This window comes from Barbus barbus (genome assembly GCF_936440315.1).
Source record: "Barbus barbus genome assembly, chromosome: 3".
NCBI classification, from domain to species: domain Eukaryota; kingdom Metazoa; phylum Chordata; class Actinopteri; order Cypriniformes; family Cyprinidae; genus Barbus; species Barbus barbus.
Genome location: NC_136731.1, coordinates 3,646,047 through 3,667,605, shown reverse-complemented (window position 1 = coordinate 3,667,605; position 21,559 = coordinate 3,646,047).

Genomic DNA, 21,559 nt, shown 5'->3' with positions numbered 1-21,559 from the left:
TTCCCATCAATTATGGTACTCGGGAATGCCTGTAGATGAGGTTGGGTAGCAGGTTCCCCCAGAGCTGACAGATCCGACGGTGCAATTAAGTGTAGCAATGATCGTCGATTAGCCATAGGCAGATCTGCTTGCCGGTTAGCATCAGTGGAGGTCGTCGGTTCGGAGTTAATCTCCGCTCCATTCTCAGAGCCAGCGGTTGTTCCATTACGATCCACAGATTGGTCCTCCAAATAATTATTAATCTCAATACCAGGTTTTTAAAAAAAAAATGAGTTTGGCCATACTGAGAAAAATCAAGATACCGTAAACTTCTAGCGAACGTTATAACCGTTGGTTGTTCGCGTCATAGATGGTTCGCGCCAGATTACAATAGAGCGTGCTACGTTGATGTTGCATTGACCAATGAAAAGACGTCACCAACACACTTAAAAGTTATCAGGCGTACTTATAATTTTACTGTTTTTAACATAACATGTTATAGATGAAATACACCAGTAGTATCCATGTTTAACAATACAGAGTAGTATTTTATTTTATTTTTGTATTTCTGATTGGGCGGGCCAGCTGTCAATGTGGGCGGGCCCAGGCCCGTCCAGGCCCACCCACAGCTCCGCGCCTGCTGCCATATATATATAGTAATGAATCTTTTACATTAGACTAACTTGTTGATTTGTTAGAGATATATGAACTATAACTTAATTCCAGGGCTTTAAGCTTGTAGTTTGCAGTTAAATATATTAAATATAATTATTAAAATGCTCCCCTTCTTAGTCACCTGTGACCAAACACTTGGTTTTGGAGTGACACACTGCTCCACAGTAACCAAAATCATACCCACATGGCTACACACCTCTCCATTGCTGCATAGATCCAGATATACATTTTATTAACGGAATGAATAAAAGCTGCGATATGCCTTGAACACCTGCTTTGTATTTACACATTTCTTCTCGACTATGTATTCAAAGATGTGTACCTGACTGACCTCTGGTAAATCAGACATTTCTGTAGAAAAACATTCTTGTCTCACTGTTTTGTTGAACGGGTCTGGTAGTATAACTTTGTCCCATTTAAGTTTGGTCAAGTAATGATTCTTTTCTTCTACTGTTAACCCCAAATAATACTGGCTAGACATAGTTTTAATAGAAATAATCTGTTCTAGAGGGACTGTGCTGTCATTGATTCTTTGCGAACGTCTAACAGAAGTTAAGTTTGGGCCACAGAAGCGCACATGCGCAGTATCTAATTCATCAAAAGTGCTGCTTCAAAGTCTCAATTTCAAATCCTGGGATGAAAAAATAGCAATCGTCGAATTGCTTAAATCTATCGATGATAAATAACAAGTACTTTGGGTCATTTATGGTGATTAAGGAAAAGGAAAGTTTTGGTGGCATTTTCATATTAGCTCTGTATAATGCCTGTAATAACACAGTGTTTACGTAATGCTCTGCTGCTAGAAGCGTCACCAAAGTCTGAATTTGCATACTTGTATTCTCATTTTAGCGTTCTCTAATGTTCACGTCTCATTCTGGATACAAATAATACACAAGGTCATGCATATCTTTTCTCTTTGAATTTAAATCTAGATTTATTCACACTGGCCGCTGAAAAGCTCTACGTGAACACATTAGCCCAGCGAAGTGCAGGGAATGAATTTAAGTTTTTTAAGTGGGGGTCCTACCCAATATTAAAATCAGTGCAACACATTTGTTCAAAAGGCATGGGAATTTTTGATATGGCCTTGAGATATAAAATTAATTATTTCCATCCTGCTGTTGTTAAATTTACGTGTATATTTAGTTTTTTTTGCCGGAGCACCGGCCTTTCCTTCTCATTTCGCTTGATTAAACTTAGGTTTCCAGGTTGTGGTCACAAATGGGTTGAAATGTGTATGATGTGTCGATTGGACGAGTAGGATGCATTTCATGATGTGAGTATTCATATAACAAGGTTGTATTGTTCTACTTAAAAAACTAAAAAAACACTTTAATTGAACTTTGGGACCATTTTAATGTCATAGATAACAGGCGGAGCGAGCATCAGGTCTTTTTTTGTATGTTAGCATGGACTCACTAACTTGGCTAGTTTTAGCCAAGAATACCTTGCTGAAACACAAGATGACAATAACGTTCTGATGAAAATTGTAACTTAATGAGTGTATGACAACCAGAAAATGAACATTTTCATCTTCATTGGGATCGGGGTTGAATACTTAGGAACATTTTTTTTGTTTGGATTCAGTGAAAGTGAAACACTGCCAAGTATGGTGACCCATACTCGGAATTCGTGCTCTGCATTTAACCCATCCAACGTGCACACACACAGCAGTGAACACACACACAGCAGTGAACACACACCCGGAGCAGTGGGCAGCCATTTATGCTGCGGCGCCCAGGGAGCAGTTGTTTCTAGTTGCCCGAACTAGAAAATGAGCTCGAAGACTGGGTCAACACACAGAGAGCAGACGGCCGAGGTGTTTCAACTGTGCAGATCCGACTGAAAGCCAAAACAATTACCACCGCAATGAAGTTTGATGATTTTAGAGGTGGACCATCGTGGTGTCTCAGACTTTTAAAGCCTGTATAAAGTTAATTTGTTTCAATGTACCGGTAGGCACCTGCGGCTTATAGACATGTGCGGCTTATTTATGTTCAAAATAATATATATTTTTTTAATTCAGTGGGTGCGGCTTATATTCAGGTGCGCTCAATAGTCCGGGAATTACGGTAAGTTTTCATATATCAAGTACAACATTAGTGTGTGAAAATAAAAAGAGCACTTTATAAGTACAGTATGGAAGTCCACTGTCCAGGTGTTCTTCAGATTTTGTGAAATGAATTTAACTGGTCCAAAAAAAGATATCGGCTGAACTTCACTACGGACAAATCCGCATGATTGAAAACTTCTGTGATTGTATTTGTCTTCAAATAACAAGTCAAGAGTGTAGGGGTGCAACGGATCATAAATCTCAGTTTGTCTGTTGTCTGTCTTACCCCTTTTCCACCAAGGCAGTTCCAGCGCTGGTTCGGAGCCAGAGCCTAGTTTCAAACCGGTTCTTCGTTTTTCGACACCCAAAGCACCAGCTCCGAACCAGGAAAAGCGGTTTGTAAGTAGCACCAAAACATTGCTGGTGTCACAAATCCTGGCCATGCACTTCCACTCATTCACCACCAGAGGTCACCCGTTCACCACATGGACTTTTCACACTACACAGCACATTGGACTCCATTTCCCATTATCCATTGCACTGACGACACACACAGCTGTTCACAATTATCACGCCCACACCTGATATCCATCTCGCAATCACCATCACCCAATCACTCACTATTTAAGCCTGGGACTTGCTCTTGCTCTGGGCCGTGTATTGATCTGTGTTTAGTGCTCACCTAGCGCTAGCTGCTTTACCGTGCCATTCCGTGTTTCTGTTGTGTTCGTGTAGTGTTAGCATTTATCACTCCCCAAGCGATAGCAACTTTACAGAGCCATAGCCATTGTCTTAGCCTTAGTCTTGCCTTGTTTTCCTGCCGTGTCTGACCCTGCCCGTGTTTACTGGATTTACCCTTAGCCTCTGCCGTTTGGACTCTGTTCGCTCCCCGTTTGGACTTATTGCTCTCGACTCTGGATTATCTCTCTGCCTTGCCCCTTTGGATATTGTTCGCTGATCGTTGACCCACGCTTGCTCCACGGATTGCTCTGTCTTGCCTCCACCATACCTGTTTGCCGATCTCTGACCCTGCCTGTCTTGACCATGTTGTGTAATAAAGCTTTGCAAATGGATCCGCACGTCTCACGTCTCGTCAGCCCCGTAACAGCTGGGCTAGAAGGAAGAACCGCTTGCATTCATACTCATGGAGTATGTCGGTACTCCTGGCCGTAGCTTGAGAGCTGGATTCTCGGGGATCGGGATCGGCACTCCTGGCCGTGATCTGAGAACTGGATTCTCGGGGATCTGGATCGGCACTCCTGGCCGTGGTTCGAGAACTGGATTCTTGGGGTTCGGGATCGGCACTCATGGCCGTGGTTCGAGAACTGGATTCTCGGGGTTCGGGATCGGCACTCCTGGCCGTGGTTCGAGAACTGGATTCTTGGGGTTCGGGATCGGCACTCCTGGCCGTGTCTTGGGAACTGGATTCTTGGGCTTCGGGATCGGCACTCCTGGCCGAGTCTTGGGAACTGGATTCTTGGGGTTCGGGATTGGCACTCCTGGCCATGTCTTGGGAACTGGATTCTCGGAGTTTGGGATCGGCACTCCTGGCCGTGTCTTGGGAACTGGATTCTCGGAACTCGGGATCGGCACTCCTGGCCGTGGCTTGAGAACTGGATTCTCGGGGATCGGCACTCCTGGCCTTGGCTTGAGAAATGGATTCTCGGGGATAGGGATCGGCACTCCTGGCCGTGATCTCAGAACTGAATTCTCGGGGATGGGGGTCGGCACTCCTGGCCGTGGTCTGAGAACTGGATTCTCGGGGGTCGGCACTCCTGGCCGTAGCTTGAGAGCTGGATTCTTGGGGATCGGGATCGGCACTCCTGGCCGTGATCTGAGAACTGGATTCTCGGGGATCTGGATCGGCACTCCTGGCCGTGGTCTGAGAACTGGATTCTCGGGGGTCGGCACTCCTGGCCATAGCTTGAGAACTGGATTCTCGGGCTTCGGGATCGGCACTCCTGGCCGTGGTTCGAGAACTGAATTCTTGGGGTTCGGGATCGGCACTCCTGGCCGTGTCTTGGGAACTGTATTCTCGGGCTTCGGGATCGGCACTCCTGGCCGTGTCTTGGGAACTGGATTCTCGGGGTTCGGGATCGGCACTCCTGGCCGTGTCTTGGGAACCGGATTCTCGAGGATCGGGGTCGGCACTCCTGGCCGTGGTCTGAGAACTGGATTCTCGGGGATCGGCACTCCTGGCCATGGTTTGACAACAGGATTCTCGGGGTTCGGGATTGGCACTCCTGGCTGTGGCTTGAGAACTGGATTCTCGGGGACGCTCTGATAGCGCGGATTCAAAGGGGCGCTCTTGCAGCGCGGAGCTGGAGGGAGCCAGCAGAGACGAAGGAGAGCTGGGCGGAGCCAGCGAAGACGAAGGAGAGCTCTTACACAGCTCTGTCGGGATTGCCTCATTCACAGATGGCAAAGTAGGGTTGCCTGGGCCGCGATCCGCGGTGGGTTTAAAGGGCCAGAGGCAGATTTCAGCCCTGACCGGACAGATGTAAAACACGGGTCTGAAACTTTAGCCCCCAGATCAGCGCTATTGGAAATCCATTTTCGCGCCCGCAGGAATGCCGCGTACCGCGGCGGCTGCACCCTTTTGGTCACGATCTGGTCAGATTGGTACTTTGAATCGGAGGATCCTTCCACTGGGGATGATTTGGGGATAGGAGTGGCTTGATGATTCTCGACTGTAGCACCTACATTTCACTGCTGGTTGTATAATTGTGTATGTGACAAATAAAACTCTTGAATCTTGAACCTACGGTGAAGGGAGAGTCGGCCAATAACAGCACCTGGTCTATATATTGTGCAAGCGAGGCAGGGCTTGTGACAGCTGGTGCTCGGGAATAAAGATAATCATTTAGGCCAGTCCAGAATATGACGTTTAACGTCCCGTTGTTCCACCGCACCTGATTAGCGAGTTGGAGGAATTCCTCAACATACTCTTCAATGGAACGATCTTCTTGGGCGATGGAGAGTAGGGCTGATTCCGGATCAGATTCATCATGGCATTCATCTTTTTAACAGTGAGAGTCCGATCTTCTGTTATAGTACGCAGTCGGACACAAAGGTAAGTAAATAACACAGAGGCTTTATTGACAGGCTTGGTGCAGTGAACAGTGCAGCTGGTGCCGAGAGGTGAGTGCTCTTCTTATAGTGGTTCGTGATGGCAGTAGATGAGGCACTGAAAGCGATCCTTATGTTTTCCAGGAGCACGGAGCTGGACAGACGATGAGGACCGGAGAACTAGATGGGCTGACCACAGCGGAGGGCAATCTGTACAGAAGAGGATAGCGGAACGGAGAACAGGAGGTAAGTATAATAGGACGATAATGGAGGTAATACTCATCGAGCGTTGACTTGAAGGAATGGAGTCCACGTTGTATCCACGAGATCGGACAGCTTCTGTGACTGGGGTGAGTGCTTATAAAGTGTCCATGATGAGGGTGGTGATGAGGTGCAGGTGCGCGTGATTAATTACTGAGGGAGACCAGGTGAGGGCGTGCATCCTGATTGGATAGAGGGAAGGACGGACAGACTCGTGACAGCTAGTGAACCGAAAAATGAAACGTATTCAGTGACGTAAGACCTGGCTCTGTATTGGCTCTCTAGCCTGTGGAAAAGCAACCGGTTCTTAAAGCGCTCGCCAGTCGAACCAACTAAGAACCGGCTATAGCACTGGCTCTGAACTAGCACCTGCTTCTAGCTGGTGGAAAGGGAGTATCTTTCCTCTTTTGCTCCACTGCGCACCACACCCACTTTTTTTTTGTGTTTTATTAAAACTGTGGTGAGAACTGCACACAAAATAAAACTATTTGCAGCTTCAAATGATGTATACTCTTACCTTTTATGAGGAAAAATTACAACATATTTTAATTTTCCACTCTTATTAAGTAAAAAAAAAATGCAAGTGATCTCGCGAGCTCCTCCATGTCCTTCAAAACGCTCTTCAGCTTCCACTTTTAGCACAAGCAAATGATTTTATGTTTATCACATATTTATCATAAATTTGTAAATTTATATTGTGAAATGCATGAAGTCTATTTATGTCTTTAATGGTGTTTATTTGAGAAGGCTAATGAAAGGAGGTGCAAGGAAAAATCTGGAATTCTGATTCCTGATTTCCTGAATTTGATTTACATTCATATCTGCTTCAAAATGTTTCAACATTTCGTAAATTAAGTAAAATCTCATTTATGTTTACTTGGGTCCAACTTTATATTAGGTGGCCTTAACTACTGTGTACTTACATTTTAAATTAATAATTTGGTACAATGCCTTTATTTTGTACATGTTTTGTACATTGTGCTTACAGGTATTTTAAAAAATATATGTAATTACATCTGTAATTAATTTCTGTAATTACATTTATAATTACACTGTTGACCTATCCCTTACACCTTGTCCCTAACCTGTCCGTAACCTTACCTGTATCCCACCTCAATAGCAGCAAAAGTGTTTTGCAATACAATATGACCACAATAAGTACATTGTACTTTTTTTTTTTTATGCAAGTGCATAGTCATTAAGGCCACCTAATATAAAGTGTAAACTTTACTTGTAATAAACTTCAGTTTATTTTAAATTATTGAAGTCAGTCATGGTAATGTTTTACTCTTTTGGGTAAAAGGGTTGATGAATGCAGTCAAAACTTTTCCAGGTGTGTGTGCTCTTGGATGGGTTATATCAGTGTTTGGAGAATAGATGGATGAAACTAAACCTTTTTTAATTATTATTTTTTAGACTTCATGGAACCGATTGAGGAGAGTGAAGAACTGAATGAAGGAGAGGAGAAAAATCATCACGTCAAAACTGGAGAAAAGTCATTCAGGAGAGCCAAAAATTCTCACCCTCAGACTGGAAAGAGATTACCAAACAAAAAAAGCCTTAAACTTAACATGAGGGTTCATGGTGGAGAGAAGATGCACACATGTGATCAATGCGGGAGGAGTTTTACACAGAAAGGAAGCCTTAATGGTCACATGAAGATCCACACTGGAGAAAAACCACACACATGTGATCAGTGTGGGAAGAGTTTTACAGATGCGCGCAATTTTAAATCACATCTGCGTTCGCATTCTGGAGAAAGACCATTTTACTGTGACCAGTGCGGGAAAGCTTTTACATCAGCTTCAATCCTAAGGGTACACCTGAAAAGTCGTACAAAAAAAAAGCCTCATGTGTGTTCTTTGTGTGGAAAGAGTTTTAGTTTGCAGAGTTGCTTAAAAAAACACCAGAAAAGACACGGTGTTGTGAAGGAACATGTGTGCTTTGATTGTGGGAAGACCTTTGTTACTGAAGCTGAGCTGAGACAGCACCAGACAGTTCACACTGGAGGAAAGTCTTACAAGTGTTCATATTGTGACCAGAGATTTGATTGGCCAGGATATGTGAAAATACACGAGAGAATCCACACTGGAGATAAACCGCACTCATGTGATCAATGTGGGAGGAGTTTCACACAAAAAGGTAGACTTAATGAACACATAAAAATCCACACAGGAGAGAAACCGCACACTTGTGATCAATGTGGGAGGAGTTTCACACAAAAAGGTAGCCTTAATGAACACATAAAAATCCACACTGGAGAGAAGCCACACACGTGTGATCTATGTGGGAAGAGTTTTATACAGAAAGGAAGCCTTAATGGTCACATGAAGATCCACACTGGAGAAAAACCACATACATGTGATCAGTGTGGGAGGAGTTTCACACGAAAAGGTAGCCTTAAACAACACATAAAAATCCACACAGGAGAGAAGTCGCACACATGTGATCAGTGTGGGAAGAGTTTTACAGATGCGCGCAATCTTAAATCACATCTGCGTTCGCATTCTGGAGAAAGACCATTTTACTGTGACCAGTGCGGGAAAGCTTTTACATCCGCTTCAATCCTAAGGGTCCACCTGAAAAGTCATACAAAAAAAAAGCCTCATGTGTGTTCTTTGTGTGGAAAGAGTTTTAGTTTGCTGGGTTGCTTAAAAGTACACCAGAAAAGACACAGTGGTGTGAAGGAACATATGTGCTTTGATTGTGGGAAGACCTTTGTTACTGCCACTGAGCTGAGAAAGCACCAGACAGTTCACACTGGAGGAAAGTCTTACAAGTGTTCATATTGTGACCAGAGATTTTATTGGCCAGGATATGTGAAAATACACGAGAGGATCCACACTGGAGAGAAACCGCACTCATGTGATCAATGTGGGAGGAGTTTCACACAAAAAGGTAGACTTAATGAACACATAAAAATCCACACAGGAGAGAAACCGCACACTTGTGATCAATGTGGGAGGAGTTTCACACAAAAAGGTAGCCTTAATGAACACATAAAAATCCACACAGGAGAGAAACCGCACACGTGTGATCAATGTGGGAAGAGTTTCACACAAAAAGCCCAACTTAAGAAACACATGAAAATCCACAATAGAGACAAACCACATGTTTCACACATGTAGCACTCTGCATTCTCACTGTGGTAAGTGATTTCTGGTAGCCAATGTTGATATTTGAATCACCAAAACAAACACACTCCTACTCCAAAACAGTGTTAATTTCGTTAACGAAGAGGACGACGAAAAATATTCATTAACGAACCTTTTTTCTGTGACTAATACGAGACGTTGACGAGATAAAACTAATATCTGATTATAAAAACTATGACGAAATTTATGTTTCGTTTATGTACATTTTATGTACACACTGCGCGATCAGTTCTCAGCACTCAAATATACACACAGCAGTCCAAATGTATATCGTGTACATGTCAAACTCAGGCCCGCGGGCGGTTTTGCTGGCGGCGCGGAGGCGGAGCGCAAGCGGTGCTCGTGCACCCAAAATCCTGCTGCTTCCACGAGCACTGCGCATCGCGGCAGGAGCCGCCGAAGATAAAAATATTTAATCTTTTTGTGAGCGGCAGCCGCGTCGTTTCAACCAATCAGAGAACTGATTATTAACCACCACTTGTAACATTTCACTGAGCTCTTGTCGGAGTGTTGAAAACACGATGAAGATCACTGTAAATCCTACTGGAATTCCCGGAGTGATCCATCAAAATCTCACAGATATAATATATATAGCCTGCCCTACTGTATATTTTTTTTAAATTCAGTGTGAGTGTACGGAGTTTGTTAATGAAAACGCTAGTAGACGCTACCATAAAATGATAAATAACAAATAACACCAACATAAAACTTACATTGTTTTATTTGTTTAGTTTAGGAAATACAAATGTGATTTGTTGTTTGTAACTATGGTAACGTCTGCCCCGAGACCGCGACGCCAGCACCGCCTCAACTGCACAAAACGCTTCCACTACGAGAGTAAGCGGCAGCCGCGGGGCGATTCCACCGCTTGCCGTGTCCCGTGTGAAAGGGCCTTTAGACTACGAATCCCAGAATGCTTTGCTAACGCGTTGCCGCCGGCGCGTCAGTCTCTAGACCGCACACCTCCTCCTCTGTGTTACAACGCATTAGCAAAGCTACGAGTCACCTCACTCAAATTTATTTAACCGTTTGCGGTTGACGTGAAGAGCGCACCGCAATCTCCAAATGGAGCTGATTGAGCTCCAGTGTAGTGACACGCTCAAGTCAAAGTACGACTCCGTCGGTGCTGCGCAGTTCCCACACTTCCTCCCCGACACTCTGCCCCAACTCCGAGCCCAAGATGCTCAAATCGCCGGCGCGCTCGTGAAACTTCGTCAGCGCGGATTTAGAACGGCGTTACCTAGCATCCATCTGGCGAATCTCCGCTCTCTACCCAACAAAACGGACGAACTCCTTCTGCTCTCCCGGACAAACAAGGACTTTTCTAACTCTGCTGCTCTATGTTTCACGGAAACCTGGTTGAATGGCGACATACCGGACAGCGCGATTCATCTGCCTAATTACCAGCTGATCAGAGCAGATCGGGACACAGAATCAACGGGGAAATCGCGCGGCGGCGGGACATGCTTTTACATCAATGAGAGGTGGTGTACAGATGTAACTGTGTTAAAGAAGATGTGCTGTTCAGATCTAGAAACGCTCTTCATTAACTGCAAGCCGTTCTATTCGCCGCGGGAGTTCTGCTCGTTCATTCTCGTGAGTGTTTACATTCCACCGCAAGCGCACGTGAGCACAGCTCTACAGAAACTCGCTGATCTGATCACAGAGAGTGAACAACAACACCCGGACTCTGTTTTAATCATTCTCGGGGACTTTAATAAAGCAAATCTCTCCCGTGAACTGCCAAAATACAAACAGCACATCACATGCCCCACCAGAGACCGTAATATATTGGATCACTGTTACACAACAATAAAGGACGCATATCACTCGGTTCCACGAGCAGCTTTAGGACTCTCTGATCACTGTTTGGTTCATCTTATTCCATCCTACAGGCAGAAACTTAAGTCTGCGAAGCCTGTATTAAGATCTGTTAAAAGATGGACTAATGAAACAGAGCGGGATTTACAAGCCTGTTTCGACCTGACTGATTGGACTGTTTTTGAAGCTGCGGCAAATGACCTGGACGAGCTCACAGAGACTGTAACATCTTATATCAGTTTCTGTGAGGACATGTGCATTCCTACCAGGACTCATCTATTCTACAACAATGACAAACCATGGTTCACTGCCAAACTCAGACAGCTCCGTCAGGCCAAAGAAGATGCTCACAGAAAGGGGGATAAAGTATTGTACAAACAGGCCAAATACACACTGGAAAAGGAGATCAGAGTGGCAAAGAGGAATTATTCTGAAAAGCTCAGGAACAAATTCTCTTCCAGTGATCCGGCTTCAGTGTGGTTAGGATTGAAGGACATCACCAGTTACAAAACACCACCCCCCAGCACTCTGGAGAATCAACACCTGGCAGACGACTTAAACGAGTTCTTTTGTCGTTTTGAACGATCACCCCACACCCGCCCAGAACACCCCTCCACACAACCATTCACACCTCCAGCAACCCCTCTCTCCCCCACACCTACAATTCAAATCAGATGATGTGTGCCAGGTCTTCAGGAAGAACAAAAGAAGGAAAGCACCTGGTCCAGATGGTGTGTCACCAGCCTGCCTAAAAATCTGTGCTGAGCAGCTGGCCCCCATCTTCACACAGATCTTCAATAGATCACTGGAGCTGTGTGAAGTCCCCTCATGCTTCAAACGCTCCACCATCATCCCCGTCCCAAAGAAACACAAAATTACTGGACTTAATGACTACAGACCTGTGGCCCTAACGTCTGTAGCCATGAAATCATTCGAAAGACTGGTTCTGGCTCATCTGAAGGACATCACTGGACCCTTACTGGACCCCCTGCAGTTTGCCTACAGAGCAAACAGGTCTGTGGATGATGCAGTCAACATGGGACTGGACTTCATCCTGCAGCATCTGGACAGACCAGGGACTTATGTGAGGATCCTGTTTGTGGACTTCAGCTCTGCTTTTAACACCATTATCCCGGAAACCCTTCAAAATAAACTAACTCAGCTCTCCGTCCCCACCTCCGTCTGCCAGTGGATCAACAGCTTCCTGACAGACAGACAGCAGTTAGTAAAGCTTGGCAAATTCACATCCAGCACTCGAACCATCAGCACTGGAGCTCCTCAGGGCTGCGTACTCTCCCCACTGCTCTTCTCCCTCTACACCAACGACTGCACATCTAAAGACCCCTCTGTCAAGCTCCTGAAGTTCGCAGACGACACCACACTGATCGGCCTCATCCAGGACGGTGACAAGTCTGCTTACAGACAGGAGGTTAAGGAGCTGGCTGTCTGGTGCAGTCTCAACAACCTGGAGCTTAACACGCTCAAAACTGTGGAGATGATCGTGGACTTCAGGAGAAACCCCCCTGCTCTCCCCCCACTCACCATCATGAACAGCACTGTGACTGCAGTGGAGTCATTCAGATTCCTGGGCACCACCATCTCTCAGGACCTGAAGTGGGATATTCACATTGACTCCATTGTCAGGAAGGCCCAGCAGAGGTTGTACTTTCTTCGCCAGCTGAGGAAGTTCAACCTGCCACAGGACTTACTGAAACAGTTCTACTCTGCCATCATTGAATCCATCCTCTGCACCTCAATAACTGTCTGGTTCAGCTCAGCTACCAAATCTGACCTCAGAAGACTACGGAGGGTAGTCCGGACTGCTGAGCGAATCATTGGTACAACCCTCCCCACTCTCCAAGAACTGTACTTATCCAGAGTGAGCAAAAAGGCTGGTAAAATCACTCTGGACCCCTCACATCCAGCACACAACCTCTTTGAACTTTTACCATCTGGTCGACGCTACAGAGCTCTGTGCACCAGAACGACCAGACACAGGAACAGTTTCTTCCCTCAGTCAATACATCTCATGAACACTCAATAAATAAACGTAGAACACACAACTAATACATTATCCATTCACCACACTCACTTATTTTATTTTTATTTTCTCATTTCTAATTTGCACATACTTGACCTGTACATACATAGTCGCCTATATTATATATTGTGTATTTTTTTTATTTTTTTTTGCTGCTTTGTACATTGGTTATTGGCTATTTCCTGTTATTTTGTTTCATTACCTGTGTCCTGTCCTGTTACTGTCTTTCTGTTGCACTGTGGAGCTTCTGTCACTATAACAAATTCCTTGTATGTGTAAACATACTTGGCCAATAAAGCTCATTCTGATTCTGATTCTGAAATGCTCTCTATGTTCGGCAGCACATATTTATGTGAACAACTCTTCTCTTTGATGAAGATGAGCAAAACACCACACAGGAGTCGTCTCACTGACGAACACCTTCATTCAGTCCTGAGAATTTCCTCAGCTCAGAGCTTGACCCCAGACTTTGATGAACTTGCCTCTAAGAAGAGATGCCAAGTATCGGGCTTGGACCCATGTGCAGCAGAGTAGGCTAAATCACAGTGTAGCAAAAACCGAGCTTGGATGAATGTTTTCTAAATGACTCAAAGTTAAAATATTGGATTTTCATTGAAAGAAATTGTTGCTTTTGGCTGTTGGATTGTTGGACTGTTAAAAAAATATTTACATTTCAAAGGAGCTTGAAATCTATAGTTATAGAGACAGTATTATTTATTTTAAATGCTATTTCTATTTGTTTATGCTTGTTCTGGATTCAATGTTTGAGCAAAACTAAAATCTATTTTCATATGAAAAGGTTTTTATATTGTTGTTTTATGTTGTTATATGCATGTCAATTTATTTTAATTTCTTTATTTTTACTTACTTACTTTTGTCATTTAGCAGACGCTTTTGTCCAAAGCAACTTACAAATAAGAAAAAGTAACTTAAACTAAAAGTTACAACTCTATAAATACTATATACCCACATATTTAAAAATAAAGAAATTAAATAAAATTGACACATGCATATAACAACATTTCAATAATAAACATATAAATGAAAAAATTAAATAAAAAGCGATACTACTATCCCTTGCCGGTGTCCCTGCCCGGTGGAGTCGCACGGTAGAGTCGATGGTCTTTACACTCTTAAAAACTCTATTTATTTTCTTAAATATGTGGGTTATTTAAGAAAATAAATAACCCACATATTTGTCGTGGGTTATTTATTTTAACCCACGCGTCCGGTATAAGCCTTTTGTTCCACAGACGTTTTCTGCTTTTGTTTTTTTTATCCGCCATCTGTATCTTTCTGTCGTCGCTCAGCTAATGTCCATCATGTGCACTGAGCGCTCTCTCCTCCACATCATGAGTAGACACGCCTCTTACTGCTGATTGGCTACAAGTTTGTTTTGGTTCTCGCCCCAGACTCAGTTTCTAAAGCGTTTTTGAAAAAATACATACCCCACCTTTAACTGTGATCAATACAGTAAAAGACAAGCATTATACCTGAAGAAACATGTGAAAGTTTGTATGAAGGAGAAGCCTTATTATTGTCTTATGGCTGGGTGTTGTGGGAAAACAGATGTAAGAATGTGTTTAAGATTAACTGATCTTGTGTCTTGATTAAACGTTGCATGAAAAACTAAGATGAACGACATTGTATTGGTCATTCAACATGATAGCATCAGTTTAGTGACTAGATTCAATAGTTTCAAGTGAGAGTCAAACTATGTGTGAACGTTTAACCTGTTAACCCGCATCGGCCCGCGGGCGGGCCGGAAGGGCGTGGTCGGGCGTGGTCGGACTTTTTATTACCTTTGTTTTAGAACAATATTCAATCAATTATCATTAACTATATATCATTTGAAAGCTAAAACACTCAAGATTAACGATGTGAGCTTGTTTTTGAAATCAATACACCAGAGAGGAAAGGGTTAACAGAAATGCTGAAAGACCGGCCATTTAAAATGAACAAAGCGAACCGCAGTACTCACGTTTGATCGCCAATAGCGCTGGTCAGCTCAGACTATTCCAAGACACACCAGCATACATTTCAAGAGAAGGGTCCACTCTTCAAAATGCATCCACTTTTTAATCCAAAACAACGAAAAAATAGGGGAAAACACGATAGATCCTCCTTTGTTTACATAAGCGATTCGAGTTATAGTTATCGATAGCGTCCATTTTCCAATAAATATCGATTATAATTCGTATTCCAGCTTTGAAACGCCATCTATTTCCAGCAGAATCGTCTCTTCCGAGTAAGAATAGCCCTCCCTCGTCTCTCTCCTTCAATCGCAGGAGCTGTTATAACCCGGGACAGTAAGCGCGTCCGTGAATGGGTCAGCGAGGTGTCAATCCGGACACATCACAATAGGGGTGTTTGAACCCAGCCAATGCCTCGCCAGCACAGTTTTGATGGATGGAAGTGTTAGCCAACCACAAGGACGTTTACAGTGATTGACAGTTTGAATAGTTTACGTAAGATTGTTTAGAGAATAGCTCGGCGTATTGTCCGTGTGTTTTCGTGCGCTCTCGGGTTACGCATGAAGCGTACACATAATGGCGTCGCAGCGCTACACAGACTGGCTATCAGCGAACAGATGTTGTCCAAAGCTCACATCTGAATCTCTCCATCGTGGATCTTCGACTTGAGAAGTGTTTCTGTGGCGTTTGGTGGTGTTTTGGAGGACGTGGGGAGAAAAATGGCTAATTTAGTAGCCGAATACGCGCTGAGATCGCTGGGAAGCGTGGATAGCATTAGCACGTAAGTGTCTCCACCCTCCTCTTGAATGTTTATGTGTCTTTATCATGTATTTGCAGCTTTTGTTTCATGTTAGCTGTTTTAGATTCTAAAAATGACAACGGAGAGGGATAATATGAGGGGATTACATGAGTTTTGTTCGTGTGGGTGGGTGGGTGTGTTTGTTTGTGGGTATGTCCCGGTTATTGTGTGTGTGTGCGTGCGCGCGTGTGTGTGTGTGTGTGTACAAAATGTAAACAGTGTTGCAAGTTTGATTTGTTTTGCTTACACACTTTCTCACTCTTTTTCTCTCACTCTTCCCGGTCTTTTCAGAGGTCTGGTGAATCCAGATGGTCAGAAAAAAAACCATTTTAGTGGCTGCTAGAGCGTCTTCCTCCACTGTAAATACTGTAAATAGTTGTTTTTTTTTATTATTTAGTAATATTAGTAATAGTAATCTATTACTATATTAGTAAAATAGTAATATTCATAATATTCACCATATAAAATAAATAAAAAATACAAATGTTGTAAAAACAATGTATTTTGCATGTTTTGTGTTTTCACTAGTTCAAAAATGATCAAATCTGTTTTGGTTCACTGTTTTCATTATTGGAATTGTTCAGAATAAAGACTGTTTAGTTATGTTCAAATTCTGAAATAGTTTTGTGTTTTTTTGTGGTTTCATTGGTAGAGCAGTTCTGAATTGATATACATATGTAGTATGCAGTGTCTTATGGAGTCTCTAAATAGCATTTTTGAAAGGATTCCTAGACTTTTCTTGAAATAAAATATCCAAATGACTTTTCCAAAGCTTTTCTTGAAATGAAATACCATAAAGATGTACTTTCTGTAAGTCTTTACCTATAAAAAATTTATTATTTCATATTTTATTTCAGGAAATATTTAGGCGTTTTTTTTCAAAAATGCCATTTGTAGACTAACCAAATGACTAAATGAGTCAGCACTACAAATGCTGTTCAGAAATAGTTTTTTATTGTGTGTTTTGGTGGGCAGAGCAGTTCTGAATTGATATACATATATGTATTATGTAGTTTTGACTCATTTGGACATTTGTTTACAAAGTGTCTATTTGGGGTCTCCAAATGGCTTTTTTGAAAGGACGCCTAGATTTTTTTTAAATAAAAGCTTACAGAAACTACATTTTTGGGAGTATCATCCTCAAATTTGAATCAAAACATGGTCAGATGTTCAGCTTTATCTTTATGGTGTTTTCAGGCCTTTGGCATGAAAGTCTCATCCATTTTTCCCTTAGTGAGCTTCATTAAAACATATCGCGAGTCAATTTCATGTATATTTTACCTTGTTTTACTCTATTGCTATACTAATTTTGAGTTATTATGACTCTAGAGTAACAAAGGATCAAGTGTCTAGTTTCAAACAACACCAGATTTTTAAATATAGACCTTAGGGTTCAAGAGCTACAGACATTTTTATTTGGTTATATCGTTTTTTACAAAATGCTCAAAAATAGGGGCGCAGGGTAACAGGTTAAATGCCTCTACTTCTCTTGACCAGGTGCTGCTTAAGCCATTTGGGGTACTATTATCTTTAGGGACTAGGTTTGCTAGAGCAATTTTTTGTATTGTCTTTCAATACTTTGGTTAAGGAGTCACTTTTGAAGTTTAACTGCTTATAAAATACAGTGCATCACAGCTTTAGTTGGATTTCATGACTGCGGCACCAAAACGGCACATTTTCAATAAAGAATCCTGCTGAAGATACGCCGCATCTCCTGGTCTTTGCTTCTGAGTGTCCTACTGTCTTTTAAAATTACACAAGAAAAGACATGATGTGAAAGGTCATGTGCTTTGACTGTGGAAAGAACTAAAGCTGCACTAGAGATATCACAATGGAGAGAAACATTATAACCTTTCACACTTTGAAAAGCAGAGGCCGTCTAGACCCATCCTCTCAGGATACCTGGAATCAGTGTTACAAGTACCCCAGGCACATCGTTTTTCCATTTTAGAAGCATAAACCCCATAAAAACAATGCACGCTTCGGATCTTCCAATGCTTCTCTATGGCACTGAAACCTAAAGATGTCCAAGTTCTACTCCCTGTGCAACTGATACTCGACTGCCATTGGCTAGTCTGCGTTCGAGGGGAGGGGCTTACCGATAGGTCAATTTAAGATATTTTGGATGAAAGGAGGCTTGTGACTGTCCCATTGACTGGCAAGGCACAGAAAAGTATGAAAAACATCATCAGAATAGTCATTTTGCCATCAGTGGTTCAACCGTAATGATATATAGCTACGAGAATACTTTTTTTTATGCAAAGAAAACAAAAATATCGACTTTATTCAACAATTCGTCTCCTATGCGTCAGCATGGTGCCATTTTGAAGAATGGACACAAACGTACTCGGTTACTAACGTACCCTCGGTTCCCATAGATACGGGAACGAGTACTGCGTCGCTAGACGCTATGGGGAAAAACTTTTTCTCCGAGGACTGAAGACTTTTTCAATCATGCAGTGTGACTGCACGGCCAATGGCTCGTCAGTGGTACTGCACGAGCCTATGGCGGCAAAGCCCGCCAGAGACTGCCAGAAGGGGCGGGGTCATCTGGCTATATAAGCGGGCGCTTCGCCATAGAAAAACAGGCCAATTTGACTGAAGCGACGACCTGAGTCGTGCAGCTGCATGGCATAGTACGCAGTACTCGTTCCCGTATCTAAGGGAACCGAGGTTACGTTAGTAACCGAGTACGTTCCCTGTCGATACTACACTTGTACTGCGTCGCTAGACGCTATGGGGAACAAATACAATCCCGCCATGCCATGAAGAGAAACGACAATCATAAAACTGGCCTTGAGCAATAAGGCTCAGAGGGACCAATTATGAGCAGGAAGAATCCTGCAGGACTGGCAGGAAGAACTGAAGAGCTCGACATACTGCTTTCATTTCGAGGCAGTTGATGTGCATCTGTCCTTCTGCGTTCGTCCAGGAGCCGAAGGTCGGTTTCTCTCCAACCTGTGTTGGAAGCATCTGTTGTAACAACCTTCCTTCTGTAAACCAAACCCATTGTGACGCCTTGTTCGAACCATTGCAGGTTCTTCCAGGGGGCCAGGGCTGACACGCAGGCCCGGTTCACCCTGACGCGAATGCGTCCATGACGCCACGCATGAGGCACACCCTCGAAGGCGATTCTCAAGAATCGTCTGTGATGGGGGGCTACCTGGATGTGAAAATAAGCATCTTTCAGATCCAGCGAAAAGAACCAGTCCTCTGGGCGAATTTACGAGAGGATCTGCTTCAATGTAGTCATTCTGAATGGCCGTCTCATGAGGGCGCGGTTCAGACGTCGGAGATCGAGGATGGGCCGGAGGCCGCCATCCTTTTTGGGGACGAGGAAATAACGGCTGTAGAAGCCTGACTCACTCTGAGCTGGGGGAACTATTTCTATAGCTCCTTTCACCAGCAATTTCTCCACCTCGGCTCGCAGAACGTGAGCGTTGCTGCTTCGCACTAAGGTGGGGACCCTGCCGCTGTACCGCGGGGGTCTTCGAGCGAATTGAAGTGTATAACTTCTTTCTATAATCCCCAGAACCCACTGTGACACTCTGGGGATGGCCCGCCAGGCCTTGGCCCGTGTGGAAAGGGGTTGGATTAGTTCAGGTGGTGAGTCGCCTTGTGTTACACACTCGGTAATTGGAAGAGGAAATTTGCTCTCTTTTTGAAAATGTTTGTTTTTTATTTTTCTGGCTATAACAGCGGCTGTATGTGGAGGCACTTTTAGAAAGGGCCTGTGATTCACAACAGGTTTTGTAACAAACAGTTTTGCCTTGGCACCCAGAACTGAACGGGGTGCTTGAAGGCATAACAGAGGGCGCTTTGGGGTTGGACCTTGCCCCCTCCTCCTTCTTCCTATCAGATCAGGACGATGCCGGAGGCGCAGGGTCCAAGGTCAGCTTGGGCCTGGGGGGCCCTGACGCTTTGGATAGGGGTAGCGTTTGGCCGAGCGGGAGCGCTGCCGAGGCTCAGGCTTCTTTGTAGGCTGAGCGGGCGACGGCGCAGGTTTAGCTGGCTGTTGCGCTGGAGCAGGCTTGGGGCCACCAGTGGCCGTTGCAGAACTGGACCGTTTAGGCAGGAAGTGTCGCATAGCCTGGGACGACTTCTGAGCCGTGGTGAATCGCTCTGCAAAGCCCTCGACGGCAGGTCCAAAGAGCCCAGCAGGGGAGACCGGTGCGTCGAGGAAGGGGACCTTATCAGCCTCCTTAATCTCGAGTTAGGTTTAGCCATAAGTGGCGTTCCAACACCACTAAGTTGGCCATTGACCTCCCAATGGACTGTGCTGTAGCTTTGGCAGCTCTTAAAGCCAGGTCGGTGGCGCTGCGCAGTTCTTTGAAAACTGCGGGATCAGGTCCGAACTCGTCCATGGTCTGGAGTAGTTTGGCTTGAAAGACCTGGAGCACAGCCATGGAGTGAAGCGCTGAGGCGGCCTGCCCGGCGGAGGAGTATGCTCGTCCTGCAAGGCTTGGAGGGATGAGCAGCCTTTGCTTTCCATCCGATGGCGGAGGGTGGGCAAAGGTGCGCACCCACAGCTTCGTCAAGAGGGGGCAACCTCTCGTAGCCCTTCTCTTCGGCGCCATCCACTGAGGAGAGAGTAGAAGAAGAGTTAGAGCGGAGTCGGGCTGAATACGGAGCACACAACGACTTTGTGAGTTCGTCATGGACCTCCGGAAAAAACAGAGAAGTTCGCTGACGAAAGTTCGCTGCCCCCCCGGCAGGAACCATTCGTCCAGACGACTACGAGTGGGCTCCTCCGGCGTAGACCACTCCAAACCCAGCTCATCAACGGCCTTAGAGATGATGCGGAAGAGCTCGGCATCCATCCCTGGCTTTGCTTCGCTGGGCTCGGCAGAAGAGGAGGGGGCGGGGTCAATGGTAGAGCCCGTAATATCCTCCGCGTCTGAAACTATTAGAGACATGCTGTCATCTAATAGCTCGTCCTCAACAGCACCGAACGAGATCACGTCACTCGCACCAACCGAGGGACGCTGATCCGCGTGTTCAAAGAGGACGGGGGAATCCTCTCTGCATAGCGGGGGCGAGGCACGCGGGGTCTGAGCCGGCGTGAGCTCACTCGCCGCTGAGCGCTTAAGCCCTTTACCCCGCCGTTTTTTCCCACCAGGTCCCTGGGAGGAAGAAAACGGGAGAGCGCAAGGGGCGGAGTCGCTCTCTGAAAAGAAAGCGATCCGAGTGCGCAGAGTCACGAGACTCATGTTTATGCAATATGAACATTCCATCTCGTTCAGAGCGGCCTCTGCGTGGGATTTACCCAAGCAGGAAACACACTCTGAGTGGCCGTCGGCATCGTGCAGAGAAAGTCTGCACGAGACGCACTGACGGTGCGGCATTTGCAACAACGCCGCGATTGCTCTTTTAGAAGAAATTTGCTCTTCTTGAAGGCTCGGTGGATGGCAGCAGGGGATGAGCTGGCGCCTGCTTGATCGCTGAAGCGGCTCGACGAAGCGGGCTGGATCAGCGGGGAGCAGGAAAAAAAGGCAGCCTTCCAATCCGCAGCGATGCGTTTCAACGGCGAGCGTCTGGAGTCCTGGATCAGCGAAGAAGTCGTCGCTGAAGGAGAATTGATCTGTTTTCCTATGGCGAAGCGCCTGCTTATGTAGCCAGATGACCACGGGCTTTGCCGCCATAGGCTCGTGCAGTACCACTGACGAGCCATTGGTTCGTTTTTTATTACTGCACGAACCAATGGCCGTGCAGTCACACTGCATGATTGAAAAA